Below are 23,613 nucleotides of genomic sequence, written 5' to 3' on the forward strand. Positions count from 1 at the left end.
AAAAGGTTTTACTTCACTAGGTGCAGTAAAAAAATTGGTATTCTATACACAGGTGGTATATCTTGCAACACAGATAGGCTACTCCACTGACTAACACACTCTGCAATAGGCCAAAAAGGATTAGCTTTGCTAGATTCAGCCAAATGCTGTGAAAAAAACTTGCACAGCACTGGCACAGACCTGCCTGGCAAAAACTGATAGGAACTGATGTAACCTAGTCCTGAAAAGGACTGCAATTACAATTAGTCTTTACTCCCATAATCTATCTATTTAAGAGCACAGACCTGCCTGATAAAAGTCGTAGGAAATGCTGTAACCTAGTCCTTAAAAGGACTGCAATCACAACTATTCCCTACTCCCAAGCTATCTGTAGATTTGTGCGAAAATTGGCTTGAAATTAACTAGGTCTAGCGCACACAGCAACAGCGGTGCCGTCTAACACGCAGCTGCAGCAGTGAGAAAATGGTGGCGACGGGGAAAATGGCTTGGTCTTATAGGGCAAGGACATGTGACATACACTGCCAATGACACATGCCCTTGCTTGTGTGAAAAACAGCAGTTCGCTCCGTGTGTGCGCTGCTGATAGGCTGACAGATTGCACCTCCCCACTGCAAATGCGGGAAAGAGAAAAAAAAAATGGAGATCTTCATTGTTCCTGCAGAGATCCATCCCCTGCCCCTCCCCCCACCCCGCTGTACACTCAAACTGCGGATTAACATTAATTTTCATCATTACTGAGAAAAAATCCAGTTATGATTTTGGTGCACGAACAGTTATCGAACATAACCTCGAACAGCCAAATTTTTCTCAAATCGTTCGTGTTCGCCGAACGGCTCGAACACCGCCCAAAACAGCTCGAATTTGAGATTGGCGAACAGTTCGAGTCGAACAACGCTCATCTCTAGTAAAGAACTAACCATGATAGACGGGTACAGAGGGAGGAGGACCCTGCCCCTGCGGGCTTACATTCTACAGATACATTGTATATTATTATTTATATAGCTCCATTGATTCCATGGTGCTGTACATGAGAAGGGGTTACATACCAGATACAGATATCACTTACAGTAAAGAACTAACAATGATAGACGGGTACAGGGGGAAGAGGACCCTGCCCCTGCGGGCTTACATTCTACAGATACATTGTATATTATTATTATTTATATAGCGCCATTGATTCCATGGTGCTGTACATGAGAAGGGGTTACATACCAGATACAGATATCACTTACAGTAAAGAACTAACAATGATAGACGGGTACAGAGGGAGGAGGACGCTGCCCCTGGGGGCTTACATTCTACAGATACATTGTATATTATTATTATTTATATAGCGCCATTGATTCCATGGTGCTGTACATGAGAAGGGGTTACATACCAGATACAGATATCACTTACAGTAAAGAACTAACAATGATAGACGGGTACAGAGGGAGGAGGACCTGCCCCTGGGGGCTTATATTCTACAGATACATTGCATATTATTATTTATATAGCACCATTGATTCCATGGTGCTGTACATGAGAAGGGGTTACATACCAGATACAGATATCACTTACAGTAAAGAACTAACAATGATAGACTTGTACAGAGGGAGGAGGACCCTGCCCCTGGGGGCTTACATTCTACAGATACATTGTATATTATTATTTATATAGCTCCATTGATTCCATGGTGCTGTACATGAGAAGGGGTTACATACCAGATACAGATATCACTTACAGTAAACTAACAATGATAGACGGGTACAGAGGGAGGAGGACCCTGCCCCTGCGGGCTTACATTCTACAGATACATTGTATATTATTATTATTATTTATATAGCGCTATTGATTCCATGGTGCTGTACATGAGAAGGGGTTACATACCAGATACAGATATCACTTACTGTTTAGAACTAACAATGATAGACGGGTACAGGGGGACGAGGACCCTGCCCCTGCGGGCTTACATTCTACAGATACATTGTATATTATTATTATTTATATAGCTCCATTGATTCCATGGTGCTGTACATGAGAAGAGGTTACATACCAGATACAGATATCACTTACTGTTTAGAACTAACAATGATAGATGGGTACAGGGGGACGAGGACCCTGCCCCTGCGGGCTTACATTCTACAGATACATTGTATATTATTATTATTTATATAGCTCCATTGATTCCATGGAGCTGTACATGAGAATAGGTTACATACCAGATACAGATATCACTTACAGTAAAGAACTAACAATGATAGATGGGTACAGAGGGAGGAGGACCCTGCCCCTGCGGGCTTACATTCTACAGATACATTGTATATTATTATTATTTATATAGCTCCATTGATTCCATGGAGCTGTACATGAGAATAGGTTACATACCAGATACAGATATCACTTACAGTAAAGAACTAACAATGATAGACGGGTACAGAGGGAGGAGGACCCTGCCCCTGCGGGCTTACATTCTACAGATACATTGTATATTATTATTATTTATATAGCTCCATTGATTCCATGGTGCTGTACATGAGAAGAGGTTACATACCAGATACAGATATCACTTTTAGTAGTAGAAGTAACAATGATAGACGGGTACAGAGGGAGAAGGACCCTGCCCCTGCGGGCTTACATTCTACAGATACATTGCATATTATTATTTATATAGCACCATTGATTCCATGGTGCTGTACATGAGAAGGGGTTACATACCAGATACAGATATCACTTACAGTAAAGAACTAACAATGATAGACGGGTACAGGGGGAGGAGGACCCTGCCCCTGCGGGCTTACATTCTACAGATACATTGTATATTATTATTATTTATATAGCGCCATTGATGCCATGGCGCTGTACATGAGAAGAGGTTACATACAGAACACAAATATCACTTATAGTAGTAGAAGAAGTAACAATGATAGACGGGTACAGAGGGAGGAGGACCCTGCCCCTGCGGGCTTACATTCTAAAGATACATTGTATATTATTATTATTTATATAGAGCCATTGATGCCATGGCGCTGTACATGAGAAGAGGTTACATACCAGATACAGATATCACTTACAGTAAACTAACAATGCTAGACGTGTACAGAGGGAGGAGGACCCTGCCCCTGCGGGCTTACATTCTACGGATACATTGTATATTATTATTTATATAGCACCATTGATGCCATGGTGCTGTACATGAGAAGGGGTTACATACCAGATACAGATATCACTTACAGTAAAGAACTAACAATGATAGACGGGTACAGAGGGAGGAGGACGCTGCCCCTGGGGGCTTACATTCTACAGATACTTTGTATATTATTATTATTTATATAGCGCCATTGATTCCATGGTGCTGTACATGAGAAGGGGTTACATACTAGATACAGATATCACTTACAGTAAAGAACTAACAATGATAGACGGGTACAGAGGGAGGAGGACGCTGCCCCTGGGGGCTTACATTCTACAGATACATTGTATATTATTATTATTTATATAGCGCCATTGATACCATGGTGCTGTACATGAGAAGGGGTTACATATCAGATACAGATATCACTTACAGTAAAGAACTAACAATGATAGACTGGTACAGAGGGAGGAGGACCCTGCCCCTGCGGGCTTACATTCTACAGATACATTGTATATTATTATTATTATTTATATAGCTCCATTGATTCCATGGTGCTGTACATGAGAAGAGGTTACATACCAGATACAGATATCACTTACTGTTTAGAACTAACAATGATAGATGGGTACAGGGGGACGAGGACCCTGCCCCTGCGGGCTTACATTCTACAGATACATTGTATATTATTATTATTTATATAGCTCCATTGATTCCATGGAGCTGTACATGAGAATAGGTTACATACCAGATACAGATATCACTTACAGTAAAGAACTAACAATGATAGATGGGTACAGAGGGAGGAGGACCCTGCCCCTGCGGGCTTACATTCTACAGATACATTGTATATTATTATTATTTATATAGCTCCATTGATTCCATGGAGCTGTACATGAGAATAGGTTACATACCAGATACAGATATCACTTACAGTAAAGAACTAACAATGATAGACGGGTACAGAGGGAGGAGGACCCTGCCCCTGCGGGCTTACATTCTACAGATACATTGTATATTATTATTATTTATATAGCTCCATTGATTCCATGGTGCTGTACATGAGAAGGGGTTACATACCAGATACAGATATCACTTACAGTAAAGAACTAACATTGATAGACGGGTACAGAGGGAGGAGGACCCTGCCCCTGGGGGCTTACATTCTACAGATACATTGCATATTATTATTTATATAGCACCATTGATTCCATGGTGCTGTACATGAGAAGGGGTTACATACCAGATACAGTTATCACTTACAGTAAACTAACAATGATAGACGGGTACAGAGGGAGGAGGACCCTGCCCCTGCGGGCTTACATTCTACAGATACATTGTATATTATTATTTAGATAGCACCATTGATTCCATGGCGCTGTACATGAGAAGGGTTTACATACCAGATACAGATATCACTTACAGTAAAGAACTAACAATGATAGACGGGTACAGAGGGAAGAGGACCCAGCCCCTGGGGGCTTACATTCTACAGATACATTGTATATTATTATTATTATTTATATAGCGCTATTGATTCCATGGTGCTGTACATGAGAAGGTGTTACATACCAGATACAGATATCACTTACTGTTTAGAACTAACAATGATAGACGGGTACAGGGGGACGAGGACCCTGCCCCTGCGGGCTTACATTCTACAGATACATTGTATATTATTATTATTTATATAGCTCCATTGATTCCATGGTGCTGTACATGAGAAGAGGTTACATACCAGATACAGATATCACTTACTGTTTAGAACTAACAATGATAGATGGGTACAGGGGGACGAGGACCCTGCCCCTGCGGGCTTACATTCTACAGATACATTGTATATTATTATTATTTATATAGCTCCATTGATTCCACGGAGCTGTACATGAGAATAGGTTACATACCAGATACAGATATCACTTACAGTAAAGAACTAACAATGATAGATGGGTACAGAGGGAGGAGGACCCTGCCCCTGCGGGCTTACATTCTACAGATACATTGTATATTATTATTATTTATATAGCTCCATTGATTCCATGGTGCTGTACATGAGAAGGGGTTACATATCAGATACAGATATCACTTACAGTAAAGAATTAACAATGATAGACTGGTACAGAGGGAGGAGGACCCTGCCCCTGCGGGCTTACATTCTACAGATACATTGTATATTATTATTATTTATATAGCTCCATTGATTCCATGGTGCTGTACATGAGAAGAGGTTACATACCAGATACAGATATCACTTTTAGTAGTAGAAGTAACAATGATAGACGGGTACAGAGGGAGGAGGACCCTGCCCCTGCAGGCTTACATTCTACAGATACATTGTATATTATTATTATTTATATAGCGCCATTGATTCCATGGCGCTGTACATGAGAAGAGGTTACATACCAGATACAGATATCACTTACAGTAAAGAACTAACAATGATAGACGGGTACAGAGGGAGAAGGACTCTGCCCCTGCGGGCTTACATTCTACAGATACATTGCATATTATTATTTATATAGCACCATTGATTCCATGGTGCTGTACATGAGAAGGGGTTACATACCAGATACAGATATCACTTGCAGTAAAGAACTAACAATGATAGACGGGTACAGGGGGAGGAGGACCCTGCCCCTGCGGGCTTACATTCTACAGATACATTGTATATTATTATTATTTATATAGCGCCATTGATGCCATGGCGCTGTACATGAGAAGAGGTTACATACAGAACACAAATATCACTTATAGTAGAAAAAGTAACAATGATAGACGGGTACAGAAGGAGGAGGACCCTGCCCCTGCGGGCTTACATTCTACGGATACATTGTATATTATTATTTATATAGCACCATTGATGCCATGGTGCTGTACATGAGAAGGGGTTACATACCAGATACAGATATCACTTACAGTAAAGAACTAACAATGATAGACGGGTACAGAGGGAGGAGGACGCTGCCCCTGGGGGCTTACATTCTACAGATACATTGTATATTATTATTATTTATATAGCGCCATTGATTCCATGGTGCTGTACATGAGAAGGGGTTACATACCAGATACAGATATCACTTACAGTAAAGAACTAACAATGATAGACGGGTACAGAGGGAGGAGGACGCTGCCCCTGGGGGCTTACATTCTACAGATACATTGTATATTATTATTATTTATATAGCGCCATTGATTCCATGGTGCTGTACATGAGAAGGGGTTACATACCAGATACAGATATCACTTACTGTTTAGAACTAACAATGATAGACGGGTACAGGGGGACGAGGACCCTGCCCCTGCGGGCTTACATTCTACAGATACATTGTATATTATTATTATTTATATAGCTCCATTGATTCCATGGTGCTGTACATGAGAAGAGGTTACATACCAGATACAGATATCACTTACTGTTTAGAACTAACAATGATAGATGGGTACAGGGGGACGAGGACCCTGCCCCTGCGGGCTTACATTCTACAGATACATTGTATATTATTATTATTTATATAGCTCCATTGATTCCATGGAGCTGTACATGAGAATAGGTTACATACCAGATACAGATATCACTTACAGTAAAGAACTAACAATGATAGATGGGTACAGAGGGAGGAGGACCCTGCCCCTGCGGGCTTACATTCTACAGATACATTGTATATTATTATTATTTATATAGCTCCATTGATTCCATGGAGCTGTACATGAGAATAGGTTACATACCAGATACAGATATCACTTACAGTAAAGAACTAACAATGATAGATGGGTACAGAGGGAGGAGGACCCTGCCCCTGCGGGCTTACATTCTACAGATACATTGTATATTATTATTATTTATATAGCTCCATTGATTCCATGGTGCTGTACATGAGAAGGGGTTACATATCAGATACAGATATCACTTACAGTAAAGAATTAACAATGATAGACTGGTACAGAGGGAGGAGGACCCTGCCCCTGCGGGCTTACATTCTACAGATACATTGTATATTATTATTATTTATATAGCTCCATTGATTCCATGGTGCTGTACATGAGAAGAGGTTACATACCAGATACAGATATCACTTTTAGTAGTAGAAGTAACAATGATAGACTGGTACAGAGGGAGGAGGACCCTGCCCCTGCGGGCTTACATTCTACAGATACATTGTATATTATTATTATTTATATAGCTCCATTGATTCCATGGTGCTGTACATGAGAAGAGGTTACATACCAGATACAGATATCACTTTTAGTAGTAGAACTAACAATGATAGACGGGTACAGAGGGAGAAGGACTCTGCCCCTGCGGGCTTACATTCTACAGATACATTGCATATTATTATTTATATAGCACCATTGATTCCATGGTGCTGTACATGAGAAGGGGTTACATACCAGATACAGATATCACTTACAGTAAAGAACTAACAATGATAGACGGGTACAGGGGGAGGAGGACCCTGCCCCTGCGGGCTTACATTCTACAGATACATTGTATATTATTATTATTTATATAGCGCCATTGATGCCATGGCGCTGTACATGAGAAGAGGTTACATACAGAACACAAATATCACTTATAGTAGAAAAAGTAACAATGATAGACGGGTACAGAAGGAGGAGGACCCTGCCCCTGCGGGCTTACATTCTACGGATACATTGTATATTATTATTTATATAGCACCATTGATGCCATGGTGCTGTACATGAGAAGGGGTTACATACCAGATACAGATATCACTTACAGTAAAGAACTAACAATGATAGACGGGTACAGGAGGGAGGAGGACGCTGCCCCTGGGGGCTTACATTCTACAGATACATTGTATATTAATATTATTTATATAGCGCCATTGATTCCATGGTGCTGTACATGAGAAGGGGTTACATACCAGATACAGATATCACTTACAGTAAAGAACTAACAATGATAGACGGGTACAGAGGGAGGAGGACGCTGCCCCTGGGGGCTTACATTCTACAGATACATTGTATATTATTATTATTTATATAGCGCCATTGATTCCATGGTGCTGTACATGAGAAGGGGTTACATACCAGATACAGATATCACTTACAGTAAAGAACTAACAATGATAGACGGGTACAGAGGGAGGAGGACCCTGCCCCTGCGGGCTTACATTCTACAGATACATTGTATATTATTATTATTTATATAGCTCCATTGATTCCATGGCGCTGTACATGAGAAGGGGTTACATACCAGATACAGATATCACTTACAGTAAAGAACTAACAATGATAGACGGGTACAGAGGGAGGAGGACCCTGCCCCTGCGGGCTTATATTCTACAGATACATTGCATATTATTATTTATATAGCACCATTGATTCCATGGTGCTGTACATGAGAAGGGGTTACATACCAGATACAGATATCACTTACAGTAAAGAACTAACAATGATAGACTTGTACAGAGGGAGGAGGACCCTGCCCCTGGGGGCTTACATTCTACAGATACATTGTATATTATTATTTATATAGCTCCATTGATTCCATGGTGCTGTACATGAGAAGGGGTTACATACCAGATACAGATATCACTTACTGTTTAGAACTAACAATGATAGATGGGTACAGGGGGACGAGGACCCTGCCCCTGCGGGCTTACATTCTACAGATACATTGTATATTATTATTATTTATATAGCTCCATTGATTCCATGGAGCTGTACATGAGAATAGGTTACATACCAGATACAGATATCACTTACAGTAAACTAACAATGATAGACGGGTACAGAGGGAGGAGGACCCTGCCCCTGCGGGCTTACATTCTACAGATACATTGTATATTATTATTATTATTTATATAGCGCTATTGATTCCATGGTGCTGTACATGAGAAGGGGTTACATACCAGATACAGATATCACTTACAGTAAAGAACTAACAATGATAGACGGGTACAGAGGGAAGAGGACCCAGCCCCTGGGGGCTTACATTCTACAGATACATTGTATATTATTATTATTTATATAGCTCCATTGATTCCATGGTGCTGTACATGAGAAGGGGTTACATACCAGATACAGATATCACTTACTGTTTTGAACTAACAATGATAGACGGGTACAGGGGGACGAGGACCCTGCCCCTGCGGGCTTACATTCTACAGATACATTGTATATTATTATTATTTATATAGCTCCATTGATTCCATGGTGCTGTACATGAGAAGAGGTTACATACCAGATACAGATATCACTTACTGTTTAGAACTAACAATGATAGATGGGTACAGGGGGACGAGGACCCTGCCCCTGCGGGCTTACATTCTACAGATACATTGTATATTATTATTATTTATATAGCTCCATTGATTCCATGGAGCTGTACATGAGAAGGGGTTACATACCAGATACAGATATCACTTACAGTAAATAACTAACAATGATAGACGGGTACAGAGGGAGGAGGACCCTGCGGGCTTACATTCTACAGATACATTGTATATTATTATTATTTATATAGTGCCATTGATTCCATGGTGCTGTACATGAGAAGGGGTTACATACCAGATACAGATATCACTTACAGTAAAGAACTAACAATGATAGACGGGTACAGAGGGAGGAGGACGCTGCCCCTGGGGGCTTACATTCTACAGATACATTGTATATTATTATTATTTATATAGCGCCATTGATTCCATGGTGCTGTACATGAGAAGGGGTTACATACCAGATACAGATATCACTTACAGTAACTAACAATGATAGACGGGTACAGAGGGAGGAGGACCCTGCCCATGCGGGCTTACATGCTACAGATACATTGTATATTATTATTATTTATATAGCACCATTGATTCCATGGTGCTGTACATGAGAAGAGGTTACATACCAGATACAGATATCACTTACAGTAAAGAACTAACAATGATAGACGGGTACAGAGGGAGGAGGACCCTGCCCCTGGAGGCTTACATTCTACAGATACATTGTATATTATTATTATTTATATAGCACCATTGATTCCATGGTGCTGTACATGAGAAGAGGTTACATACCAGATACAGATATCACTTACAGTAAAGAACTAACAATGATAGACGGGTACAGAGGGAGGAGGACCCTGCCCCTGGGGGCTTACATTCTACAGGAATTTCCACTGAGTTTCCGCTCGATGGCTATGTGCACACAGAATCTTTTTTGTAGAATTTTAGAAAAGAAGAAACTGAGCAGAAAGTCCAAGTTTTTGAGGAGGATTTGGAGAGATTCTGCTCAATTTCTGCTGCAAAAACGAATTGAAAACCTCTGTATGCGCATACCCTCAGTGCGTATGGAGGTACATTTTCTTACTTTATGACGCCATTTTGCAAATTATCTGTGGCTGGACGGGCCAAATATTCATCTTCAGCGGCCTCGGTTCAAATGCAGCTCATTAGTAGGAAGGAGGAGAAGTAGCGAGTAGCAGATCTGGGAATGTGCTGATCTCTAGATACAATTTATCTCAATGCAAACTCTATAGAGAACCCTAATTGTATCAGCGCAACAGATGAGCAAACCTTTCATATTCTCTTCTGCATCGGTTCTAGCAACCACTAATAATATAATTATACAGTAAAGGGAAGGAATACTCCGGTCACATGTCCCACTGCTGTTTCTAGAACATTCTGCCACTTTCATCTTATTCTTTTCTTTACATGTGAATGATTAGCTGCTAAGATTTGACATTTGCAGAATACAATTAAAGCTCTCTCCGGATGTTTCCACACATTTATCCAATGTCATTTGTATGTTAATCCCGCCTGACCATGAAGACAACTGCAAATCCAATTATATTTCTGTGTCCTGCAAAAACGTAAAGATTTTATTTCCAACATTTAGTTATTACAAGTCATTTTATTTTAATGCGCAGCATTCTGACCTTTTCATTAGTGTTTCTTCAATACTCTGTCAGATTGGCTCCATCTAGTAAGGAATATTCTTATACTCACTGTATAGTAATGTGGCGAAAATGAGCTCCAGAAATCATTACTTTTACCTAACAGATGGCAACGGACAGATGACAGTGACATTAATGACTACAAAATGAGAATATCTGACAATATCACATAGAAATATATAGGTGATACTTTATTCTAAATATTCATAGAAATATTATTGTATTTTCAACAATTCAACAATAGCAGTATTATAGCAGTTATATTATTGTACATAGGAGCAGTATTATAGTCGTTATATTCTTGTACATAGGGGTAGTATTATAGTAGTTATATTCTTGTATATAGGAGCAGTATTATAGTCGTTATATTCTTGTACATAGGGGGCAGTATTATAGTAGTTATATTCTTGTACATACGGGCAGTATTATAGCAGTTATATTATTGTACATAGGGGGCAGTATTATAGTAGTTATATTCTTGTACATAGGGGGCAGTATTATAGTAGTTATATTCTTGTACATAGGAGCAGTATTATAGTAGTTATATTCTTGTACATAGGAGCAGTATTATAGTAGTTATGTTCTTGTACATAGGGGGCAGTATTATAGTAGTTATATTCTTGTACATAGGAGCAGTATTATAGTAGTTATATTATTGTACATAGGAGCAGTATTATATTAGTTATATTCTTGTACATAGGGGGTAGTATTATAATAGTTATATTCTTGTACATCGGGAGCAGTATTATAGTAGTTATATTCTTGTACATAGGGGGCAGTATTATAGTAGTTATATTCTTGTACATAGGGGCAGTATTATAGCAGTTATATTCCTGCACATAGGAGCAGTATTATAGCAGTTATATTATTGTATATAGGAGCAGTATTATAGTAGTTATATTCTTGTACCTAGGAGCAGTATTATAGCAGTTATATTATTGTATATAGGAGCAGTATTATAGTAGTTATATTCTTGCATATAGGGGGCAGTATTATAGTAGTTATATTCTTGTATATAGGGGGCAGTATTATAGTAGTTATATTCTTGTACATAGGGGGCAGTATTATAGTAGTTATATTCTTGTACATAGGGGCAGTATTATAGCAGTTATATTATTGTACATAGGAGCAGTATTATAGTAGTTATATTCTTGTACATAGGGGGCAGTATTACAGTAGTTATATTCTTACGAAAAACTAGAGAAACTCGAGTATGCGGCAAAATTCGAAAAAACTTTATTAAATATTGAGAAAATCAAATCTAAAATGGTGTAGATTACAAATATATGTAGATTGCGGAACATATCACAGGGTAAAAGGTACAAAAAGCAACCACAGTCATACTGCAACGAAGGGGAACACATAGACCAATAGTACAAAGTAATTCAGAATGAAATCCAAAAATAAGTCATTAATAAGAGTGTTCCCCTAGGGTGCAGGCACGACCGGGTTAAAATAGTGATACACCTAGATCGGGAGCAAGAAATCCATGGCTCAAAAATTCATAAAGGGTCTGGATACCAAATATATACATGTAATCAACCCAAGGGTATACAACATTGCTAGCTATCCAGCATATACAATCATTATAAATAGAGGTAGCTCACCAATAACAGTGCCAGAAGGAGAGGGCAGGAGGGTGAGTTGACAAGGCAGAAGAGAACAGGTGTAAAGCCCGCAAGCCTCGATGCGCGTTTCGCGTAGATCGCTTTCTCAAGAGGCGTACATAGGGGGCAGTATTATAGTAGTTATGTTCTTGTACATAGGGAGCAGTATTATAGTAGTTATATTCTTGTACATAGGGGCAGTATTATAGTAGTTATATTCTTGTACATAGGAGCAGTATTATAGTAGTTATATTCTTGTACATAGGGGCAGTATTATAGTAGTTATATTCTTGTACATAGGGAGCAGTATTATAGTAGTTATATTCTTGTACATAGGGGCAGTATTATAGTAGTTATATTCTTGTACATAGGGGCAGTATTATAGTAGTTATATTCTTGTACATAGGGAGCAGTATTATAGTAGTTATATTCTTGTACATAGGAGCAGTATTATAGTAGTTATATTCTTGTACATAGGGGCAGTATTATAGTAGTTATATTCTTGTACATAGGGGCAGTATTATAGTAGTTATATTCTTGTACATAGGGGGCAGTATTATAGTAGTTATATTCTTGTACATAGGGGCAGTATTATAGTAGTTATATTCTTGTACATAGGGGCAGTATTATAGTAGTTATATTCTTGTACATAGGGAGCAGTATTATAGTAGTTATATTCTTGTACATAGGAGCAGTATTATAGTAGTTATATTCTTGTACATAGGGGCAGTATTATAGTAGTTATATTCTTGTACATAGGGGGCAGTATTATAGTAGTTATATTCTTGTACATAGGGGGCAGTATTATAGTAGTTATATTCTTGTACATAGGGGGCAGTATTATAGTAGTTATATTCTTGTACATAGGGGACAGTATTATAGTAGTTATATTCTTGTACATAGGGGACAGTATTATAGTAGTTATATTCTTGTACATAGGGGGCAGTATTACAGTAGTTATATTCTTGTACATAGGGGGCAGTATTATAGTAGTTATATTCTTGTACATAGGGGGCAGTATTATAGTAGTTATATTCTTGTACATAGGGGGCAGTATTATAGTAGTTATATTCTTGTACATAGGGGGCAGTATTATAGTAGTTATATTCTTGTACATAGGAGCAGTATTATAGTAGTTATATTCTTGTACATAGGGGGCAGTATTATAGTAGTTATATTCTTGTACATAGGGGCAGAATTATCTATATATATATAATCGTCTTATCCTGTCTGTCTGTCTGTCTATCTGTCTGTCTGTCTGTCTGTCCTGGAAATCCCGCGTCGCTCATTGGTTCGGCAGCAGCCAATCAGCGCCGCGGGATTTCTGAAAAAAGATGGCGGCCGTTAGCAGCTCATCTGCGGGACGGAGCTCTGCGGCGATGCAGCCGGGAGATGACCGGCGCGAGCCGCTCATCTCCTGGCCGGTACCAGCAGAAGGACCTCGACCGCCGGACCCATCTGTGGGGCGGAGATGCAGCCAGGAGATGAGCGACGCGATGCGCTCATCTCCCGGCCGGTAGCAGCGGAAAGACCGCCGGCGTCGCTGACCTCCATGCGGAAGGGAGGACCGGGGAGCGGCGCTGCGGGTCGGGATACTTCTGCTGCGAGCGCCCGCACATGTCCTGGGTTCTCGCAGCGGAAGTATCCGCACAGGCAGCGCCGCTCCCCGGTCCTCATCAAGACGATTCGATGATTGGTCGCGGTCTTCGGACCCGACCAATCACTGATCTTACCGCAAAAGTTAAACACCGCTGTGCTGATTGGTCGCGGACGCTGCCCGCGACCAATCACCGACTTGGGCGCCACATTTAAATATCGTCCGCGACCAATCACCGATCTTGGCTCCACATTTAAACACCGCTGTGCTGATTGGTCGCAGACGCCGGGCGCAACCAATCACCGATTTTGGCGCCACATTTAAACACCGCTGTGCTGATTGGTCGCAGACACCGGGCGCAACCAATCACCGATTTTGGCGCCACATTTAAATAGCGTCCGCGACCAATCAGCACAGTAGTGTTTAACTTTTGCGGCAAGATCAGTGATTGGTCGCGGGCCAAGACCGCAACCAATTACCGATTTGTGCGGCACATTTAAATAGCGGCCGCGACCAATTAGATGTCAGCGCCGCTCCCCGGTCCTCCCTTCACACCCTAGCCGCATGGATGTCAGCGGCGCTGCCTGTGCGGATCCTTCCGCTGCGAGAACCCGGGACATGAGCGGGCGCTCGCAGCAGAAGTATCCCGACCCGCAGCGCCGCTCCCCGGTCTTCCCTTCACACCCTAGCCGCTGATGTCCCTACAGTATACGCATGGTGTTACAAAGGTCCGGACATTTGTGCTAAAAATCGCTGATTGGTCGCTGGCGCTGCCCGCGACCAATCACCGATTTGGCCGCCACATTTAAATATCGGCCGCGACCAATCACCGATCTTGGCGCCACATTTAAACACCGCTGTGCTGATTGGTCGCGGACGCTATTTAAATGTTGCGCCCAAATCGGTGATTGGTTGCGGTCTTGGCCCGCGACCAATCACTGATCTTGCCGCAAAAGTTAAACACTACTGTGCTGATTGGTCGCGGACGCTGCCCGCGACCAATCACCGATTTGGGCACAACATTTAAATAGCGGCCGCGACCAATCACCGATCTTGGCTCCACATTTAAACACCGATGTGCTGATTGGTCGCAGACGCCGGGCGCAACCAATCACCGATTTTGGCGCCACATTTAAACACCGCTGTGCTGATTGGTCGTGGACGCCAGCCGAGGTAGAAACATACACCCTTCTCCTTCCCAATAAAGAAGGAGTTGGGTAAGTGGGCAGTGATGTTATTACACTGGTGCAGCTTCACCAGGACATTCCACCCACCCGTCCAGATACCATCGTTATCTCTGCTTCTGGTGAGGTCAGAGACGAGGTCACAATGCCTCCAGAGCCACACCACAATGTCCAGTGGGGGAATAGACTCATTCCAGAAGATGACATTAACCGTAACCGTATCTGGCTTAGAGATGGGAATAAAGCTGAACTTACTCCAGCCCTCAGCGTCTCTGAACTTGGAGAAATTGGCCCAGAATCTGTCCAGATCAGACATGAGCTTAAAGCTGACATCATAGCCCTGCCTGTCTGGTAGATTAATTACCGCCCAGATGTTAACTGGCACAAACCCCATCTGCTGGCACAGGAGCTCCCTGACCACAAACCTCCTGTCGGGCAGATTCTCCTTGGCACCTCTGTGCCTGAAGCGCACGACGTTCCTCCGTTTAAAAGCCTGGCCGGTATAATTAGCGCCAGAGGCAAAGGACGGAGTGCCGCGGCTCCAAGCATTACTGGGGGGAACTTGTGGGGTCACACTGGGCTAACAGGGTGAGGGTCTGCTGCAGGGGGACCTTGTGTGCTTGGAATCAAAGGAGGAAAATCACAGACATTATCATGCACATTGTTATCAACATCAATGTCATTATCAGACTGCGCCATGTCCACCACAGATTCTGTGCTCCCTCCAGCCCCCGACCCCACAGATACAGTATGATTATCCCCAGCATGAGAGCCCTGCTGGGCACCACCAGAATCTAATGACACATGTCCACTGCCCGGCTGCTGTGCTGGGCATCCTGGGACATGTGGTACCACCGTTGTACCCTGCACTCCATGCTCCTGCTTGGAATCTGCTGCAGGCTGTGGCGGCTGCTGGTGCAGTATTCGCCCCTTTTGGAACAAGAAGCTTGCGGGTAGCAGCACTGGCCGCACCTGCTTCTGGGGCCCACCTGGGACAATGTCTGACTATGAATCAGCAGAGTACTGCAAGTACAACATAGGCGGTTCCTGGTTCCTGTAAGTCTCTGCCAGGGGCCCCATCCTCTCTAGGATATAGTCCATGTCCCTCACCACATTTGCCAGCTCTACACCCATTGAGCTCAGCCTTCGGTCATACATGGTGCGATCCCCGGGATCCTCAGCCTTTACTTTATATACACAGTCTATTGATACCTGTATTAGCTGCTTCTGCTGCTGTAACTCACCCAACCTCTCCACCAGTCCTGGGATGTCCTCTGCAATCTGCAGCCCTGCTGCACATGGAGTCTCCTGGGATCCTGCCTTCAGCGAGGTCTCTGGCTGCTTGGACCTAGATGCCTCCTTGGTTTTTACCTCCGTTGGTTTCATGGCTCCAGGCTCCACAGCACTATTACTGCTGCCACCTGACTGCGACCTCGTGCGTCCAGAGCGCGCCATGCTGGTCACCACGTGTTTCTGCTGCAGGTTCTCCTGGAGGGTCAGTCTCTCCAGAGATGTCCTCCTCTGCCGGCTTGGAGTGAGCTGCACACCTGAGGCCGGTGATGGGATCTGCCTCACCTCCTGGCCAACAAGCTGCTTTCCTCCATTCAGCTTCCCAGCAGTAGATTCCTTCTGGATCTTTCCTAATTGCACTTCACTCTGCTTGCCTTGGCTGGCCGACTGCTTTACTGTCACCTTCTTACATACGACCACGGCTTTTCCTTCTTCCTTTACTTTACTCACTTTCACAACTTCATCTTTCTTGTTGCTGCTGCTGTTACTTCCATTTGGAGCTTTCTTCTCCTCAGAAGTCACTTTGGGATTTCCATCCACATTAGAACGAGCTTGGGAGTTTCCTCCCAGTGTAGGCCTGGAAGCCTGGGCCTTGCTTGGAGAGCTTACCCGCCCAGGGAGGCCCCTCCCCGGGCTTGCTCCAGACATCAGGAGAACCAGTGACACACGTCCTCACAGCTAGGAGGCAGTATTATAGTAGTTATATTCTTGTACATAGGAACAGTATTATAGTAGTTATATTCTTGTACATAGGGGCAGTATTATAGTAGTTATATTCTTGTACATAGGAGCAGTATTATAGTAGTTGTATTCTTGTACATAGGGGGCAGTATTATAGTAGTTATATTCTTGTATATAGGAGCAGTATTATAGTAGTTATATTCTTGTACATAGGGAGCAGTATTATAGTAGTTATATTCTTGTACATAGGGGGCAGTATTAATGTAGTAATATTCATGTACATAGGAGGCAGTATTATAGTAGATATATTCTTGTACATAGGGGCAGTATTATAGTAGTTATAATCTTGTACATAGGGGGCAGTATTATAGTAGTTATATTCTTGTACATAGGGGCAGTATTATAGTAGTTATATTCTTGTACATAGGGGCAGTAATATAGTAGTTATATTGTTGATTATAGGAGCAGTATTATAGTTGTTATATTCTTGTACTTAGGGGCAGTATTATAGTAGTTATATTATTGTACATAGAGAACAGTATTATAGCAGTTATATTCTTGTACATAGGGGGCAGTATAATAGTAGTTATATTCCTGTACATAGGAGCAGCATTATAGTAGTTATGTTCTTGTACATAGGAGCAGTAATATAGCAATTATATTCTTGTACATAGGGGGCAGTATTGTAGTAGTTATATTCTTGTACATAGGGGGCAATATTATAGTAGTAATATTCTTGCACATAGGGGGCAGTATTAATGTAGTAATATTCTTGTAAATAGGGGGCAGTATTATAGTATTTATATTCTTGTACATAGGGGCAGAATTATTGTAGTTATATTCTTGTACATAGGAGCAGTATTAATGTAGAAATATTCATGTACATAGGGGGCAGTATTATAGTAGTTCTATTCTTGTACATAGGGGGCAGTATTATAGTAGTTGTACATAGGGGCAATATTATAGTAGTTATATTCTTGTACATAGGGGGCATTATTATAGTAGTTATCTTCTTGTACATAGGGGGCAGTATTATAGTCGTTATATTCTTGTACATAGGAGCAGTATTATAGCAGTTATATTCTTGTACATAGGGGGCAGCATTAAATTAGTTATATTCTTGAACATAGGAGCAGTCTTATAGTAGTTATATTTATGTACATAGGGGCAGTATTATAGCAGTTATATTCTAGTACATAGGGAGCAGTATTATAGTAGTTATATTCTTGTACATAGGGACAGTATTATAGTAGTTATATTCTTGTACATAGGGGCAGTATTATAGTAGTTATATTCTTGTACATAGGGACAGTATTATAGTAGTTATATTTTTCTACATAGGGGCAGTATTATAGTAGTTATATTATTGTACATAGGGGCAGTATTATAGTAGTTATATTCTTGTACATAGGGGCAGAATTATAGTAGTTATATTCCCGTACATAGAAGCAGTATTATAGTGGTTATATTCTTGTACATAGGGGCAGTATTATAGTAGTTATATTCTTGTATATAGGAGCAGTATTATAGTAGTTATATTCCTGTACATATGGAGCAGTATTATATTAGTTATATTCTTGAACATAGAAGCAGTATTACAATAGTTATATTCTTGTACATAGGGGGCAGTATTATAGTAGTTATATTCTTGTACATAGGGGGCAGTATTATAGTAGTTATATTCTTGTACATAGGGGCAGTAATATAGTAGTTATATTGTTGATTATAAGAGCAGTATTATAGTTGTTATATTCTTGTACATAGGGGCAGTATTATAGTAGTTATATTATTGTACATAGGGAACAGTATTATAGCAGTTATATTCTTGTACATAGGGGCAGTATAATAGTAGTTATATTCCTGTACATAGGAGCAGCATTATAGTAGTTATGTTCTTGTACATAGGAGCAGTAATATAGCAGTTATATTCTTGTACATAGGGGGCAGTATTGTAGTAGTTATATTCTTGTACATAGGGGGCAATATTATAGTAGTAATATTCTTGCACATAGGGGGCATTATTAATGTAGTAATATTCTTGTAAATAGGGGGCAGTATTATACTAGTTCTATTCTTGTACATAGGGGGCAGTATTATAGTAGTTATCTTCTTGTACATAGGGGGTATTATTATATTAGTTATATTCATGTACATAGGAGCAGTATTATATTAGTTATATTCTTGTACATAGGGGGCAGTATTATAGTAGTTATATTCTTGTACATAGGGGCAGTATTATAGTAGTTATATTCTTGTACATAGGTGCAGCATTATACTAGTTATATTCTTGTACATAGGGGCAATATTATAGTAGTTATATTCTTGTACATAGGAGCAGTATTATAGTAGTTATATTCTTGTACATAGTGGGCATTATTATAGTAGTTATCTTCTTGTACATAGGGGGCATTATTATTGTAGTTATATTCTTGTACATAGGGGGCAGTATTATAGTAGTTATATTCTTTTACATAGAAGCAGTATGATAGTAGTTATATTCTTGTACAGAGGGAGCAATATTATAGTAGTTATATTCTTGCACATAGGAGCAGTATTATAGTAGATATATTCTTGTACATAGGAGCAGTATTATAGTCGTTATATTCTTGTACATAGGAGCAGTATTATAGCAGTTATATTCTTGTACATAGGGGGCAGCATTAAATTAGTTATATTCTTGAACATAGGAGCAGTATTATTGTAGTTATATTTATGTACATAGGGGCAATATTATAGCAGTTATATTCTAGTACATAGGGAGCAGTATTATAGTAGTTATATTCTTGTACATAGGGGCAGTATTATAGTAGTTATATTCTTGTACATAGGGGGCAGTATTATAGTAGTTATATTCTTGTACATAGGGGCAGTATTATAGTAGTTATATTATTGTACATAGGGGCAGTATTATAATAGTTATATTTTTCTACATAGGGGCAGTATTATAGTAGTTATATTCTCGTACATAGAAGCAGTATTATAGTGGTTATTTTCTTGTACATAGGGGCAGTATTATAGTAATTATTTTCTTGTATATAGGAGCAGTATTATAGTAGTTATATTCCTGTACATAGGGAGCAGTATTATATTAGTTATATTCTTGAACATAGGGGGCAGTATTATAGTAGTTATATTCATGTACATAGGAGCAGTATTATAGTAGTTATATTCTTGTACTTAGGGGCAATATTATAGTAGATATATTCTTGTACATAGGAGCAGTATTATAGTAGTTATATTCTTGTACATAGGGGGCATTATTATAGTAGTTATATTCATGTACATAGGGGCAGTATAATAGTAGTTATATTCTTGTACATAGGGGCAGTATTATAGCAGTTATATTCTTGTACATAGGGGCAGTATTATAGTAGTTATATTCTTGTACATAGGGGCAGTATTATAGTAGTTATCTTCTTGTACATAGGGGGCATTATTATATTAGTTATATTCTTGTACATAGGGGGCATTATTATAGTAGTTATATTCTTGTACATAGAAGCAGTATGATAGTAGTTATATTCTTGTACACAGGGATCCGTATTATAGTAGTTATATTCTTGTTCATAGGGGCAGTAATATAGTAGTTATATTATTGTACATAGGGAACAGTATTATAGCAGTTATATTCTTGTACATAGGGGCATTATAATTGTAGTTATATTCCTGTACATAGGAGCAGTATTATAGCAGTTATATTCTTGTACATAGGGGGCAGTATTGTAGTAGTTATATTATTGTACATAGGAGCAGTATTATAGTGGTTATATTCTTGTACATAGGGGCAGTATTATAGTAGTTATATTATTGTACATAGGGAACAGTATTATAGCAGTTATATTCTTGTACATAGGGGCATTATAATTGTAGTTATATTCCTGTACATAGGAGCAGTATTATAGCAGTTATATTCTTGTACATAGGGGGCAGTATTGTAGTAGTTATATTATTGTACATAGGAGCAGTATTATAGTTGTTATATTCTTGTACATAGGAGCAGTATTATAGTAGTTATATTATTGTACATAGGAGCAGTTTTATAGTAGTTATATTCTTGTACATAGGAGCAATATTATAGTAGTTATATTCCTGTACATAGGGAGCAGTATTATAGTAGTTATATTCTTGTACATAGGGGCAGCATTACAGTAGTTATATTCTTGAACATAGAAGCAGTATTACAATAGTTATATTCTTGTACATAGGGGCAGTATTAGAGTAGTTATATTCTTGTACATAGGTGCAGTATTATAGTTGTTATATTCTTGTACATAGGAGCAGTATTATAGCAGTTATATTCTTGTACATAGGGGGCAGTATTGTAGTAGTTATATTATTGTACATAGGAGCAGTATTATAGTTGTTATATTCTTGTACATAGGAGCAGTATTATAGTAGTTATATTATTGTACATAGGAGCAGTTTTATAGTAGTTATATTCTTGTACATAGGAGCAATATTATAGTAGTTATATTCCTGTACATAGGGGCAGTATTATAGTAGATATATTCTTGTACATATGGAGCAGTATTATAGTAGTTATATTCTTGTACATAGGAGCAGTATTATAGTAGTTATATTATTGTACATAGGAGCAGTTTTATAGTAGTTATATTCTTGTACATAGGAGCAATATTATAGTAGTTATATTCCTGTACATAGGGGGCAGTATTATAGTAGATATATTCTTGTACATACGGAGCAGTATTATAGTAGTTATATTCTTGTACATAGGGGCAGTATTATAGTAGTTATATTCTTGTACATAGGGAGCAGTATTATAGTAGTTATATTCTTGTACATAGGGGCAGCATTACAGTAGTTATATTCTTGAACATAGAAGCAGTATTACAATAGTTATATTCTTGTACATAGGGGCAGTATTAGAGTAGTTATATTCTTGTACATAGGTGCAGTATTATAGTTGTTATATTCTTGTACATAGGAGCAGTATTATAGCAGTTATATTCTTGTACATAGGGGGCAGTATTATAGTAGTTATATACTTGTATATAGGATCAGCATTATAGCAGAGACATATTGTCCATACAGGCTTACAGCCCAAGAGTGCCATATCCTCTGGTAGCTTAGTGTACTTATCCATCATACTAAGGTGACCTTGTCGTGGCTGATGGGCACACACAAATTGGCCAAATTATGCGCAAAAAACCTTCATTTTGTAAAGTGACATCAGTCTAGATATAATATTTCTTATATATTCATGTATGGAGTGCCGAAGTTCTTTTTGCAATTTAGATTACTTTTTTCTGCAGAACACCCGAATATAACTATATTCTTGTACATAGGAGCAGCATTATAGCAGTTATATTCTTGTACATGGGAGCAGTATTATAGTAGTTATATTCTTGTATATAGGAGCAGTATTATAGTAGTTATATTCTTGTATATAGGAGCAGTATTATAGTAGTTATATTCTTGTATATAGGAGCAGTATTATAGTAGTTATATTCTAGTACATAGGGGGCAGTATTATAGTAGTTATATTCTTGTATATAGGGAGCAGTATTATAGTAGTTATGTTCCTGTACAAAGGAGCAGTATTATAGTAATTATCTTCTTGTACATATGGGCAGTATTATAGTAGTTATATTCTTATACATAGGGGGCAGTATTATAGTAGTTATATTCTTGTACATAGGGGGCAGTATTATAGTAGTTATTTTTTTGTACATAGGAGGCAGTATTATAGTAGTTATATTCTTGTACATAGGAGCAGTATTATAGCAGTTAGATTCCTGTACATAGGAGGCAGTATTGTGGCTCCCAGGGGATGGGGACTACTCGGCGCCCGGGCCTTAATGCCTGGTCTTGGGGGATGTCGCGGTGGTCGGCTCCCGGGCCCGTACCCTGGGGTCTCTCTTAAAAAAGGGGAAAATAAAATGTCAAAGTTCGTGACGCCACCTGTGGTGTCTGGTGAGGATCACCAGCGCTGCGGCAGTCCACTGAGGCCGGTGTTACGGCAGCTTTGCTGGTGTAGCTCCCCACAGGTGGAGCTAAGCCTCAGGGCAGCGATGTTTGACGAGGTGCACGATATGGCGGTGACAGGAAGAACATTAGACACACACACATGGTTTGCTTCTGTACCTTTTACTGGTGGGAATTCAGGTACCGTCCGGAGCACTGTAGGGTGAGGGGTGCACTGCAGGACTCTCCCCAGTGAGCAGGTGTAGGGCCTCCTGTTTCTTCGCCGCTTAGTGTTAGTCTCTGGCCTGCCT

The sequence above is a fragment of the Phyllobates terribilis genome, unplaced genomic scaffold (assembly GCF_046119375.1).
Source record: "Phyllobates terribilis strain yellow unplaced genomic scaffold, ASM4611937v1 Scaffold_7__3_contigs__length_470593459, whole genome shotgun sequence".
NCBI lineage: Eukaryota > Metazoa > Chordata > Amphibia > Anura > Dendrobatidae > Phyllobates > Phyllobates terribilis.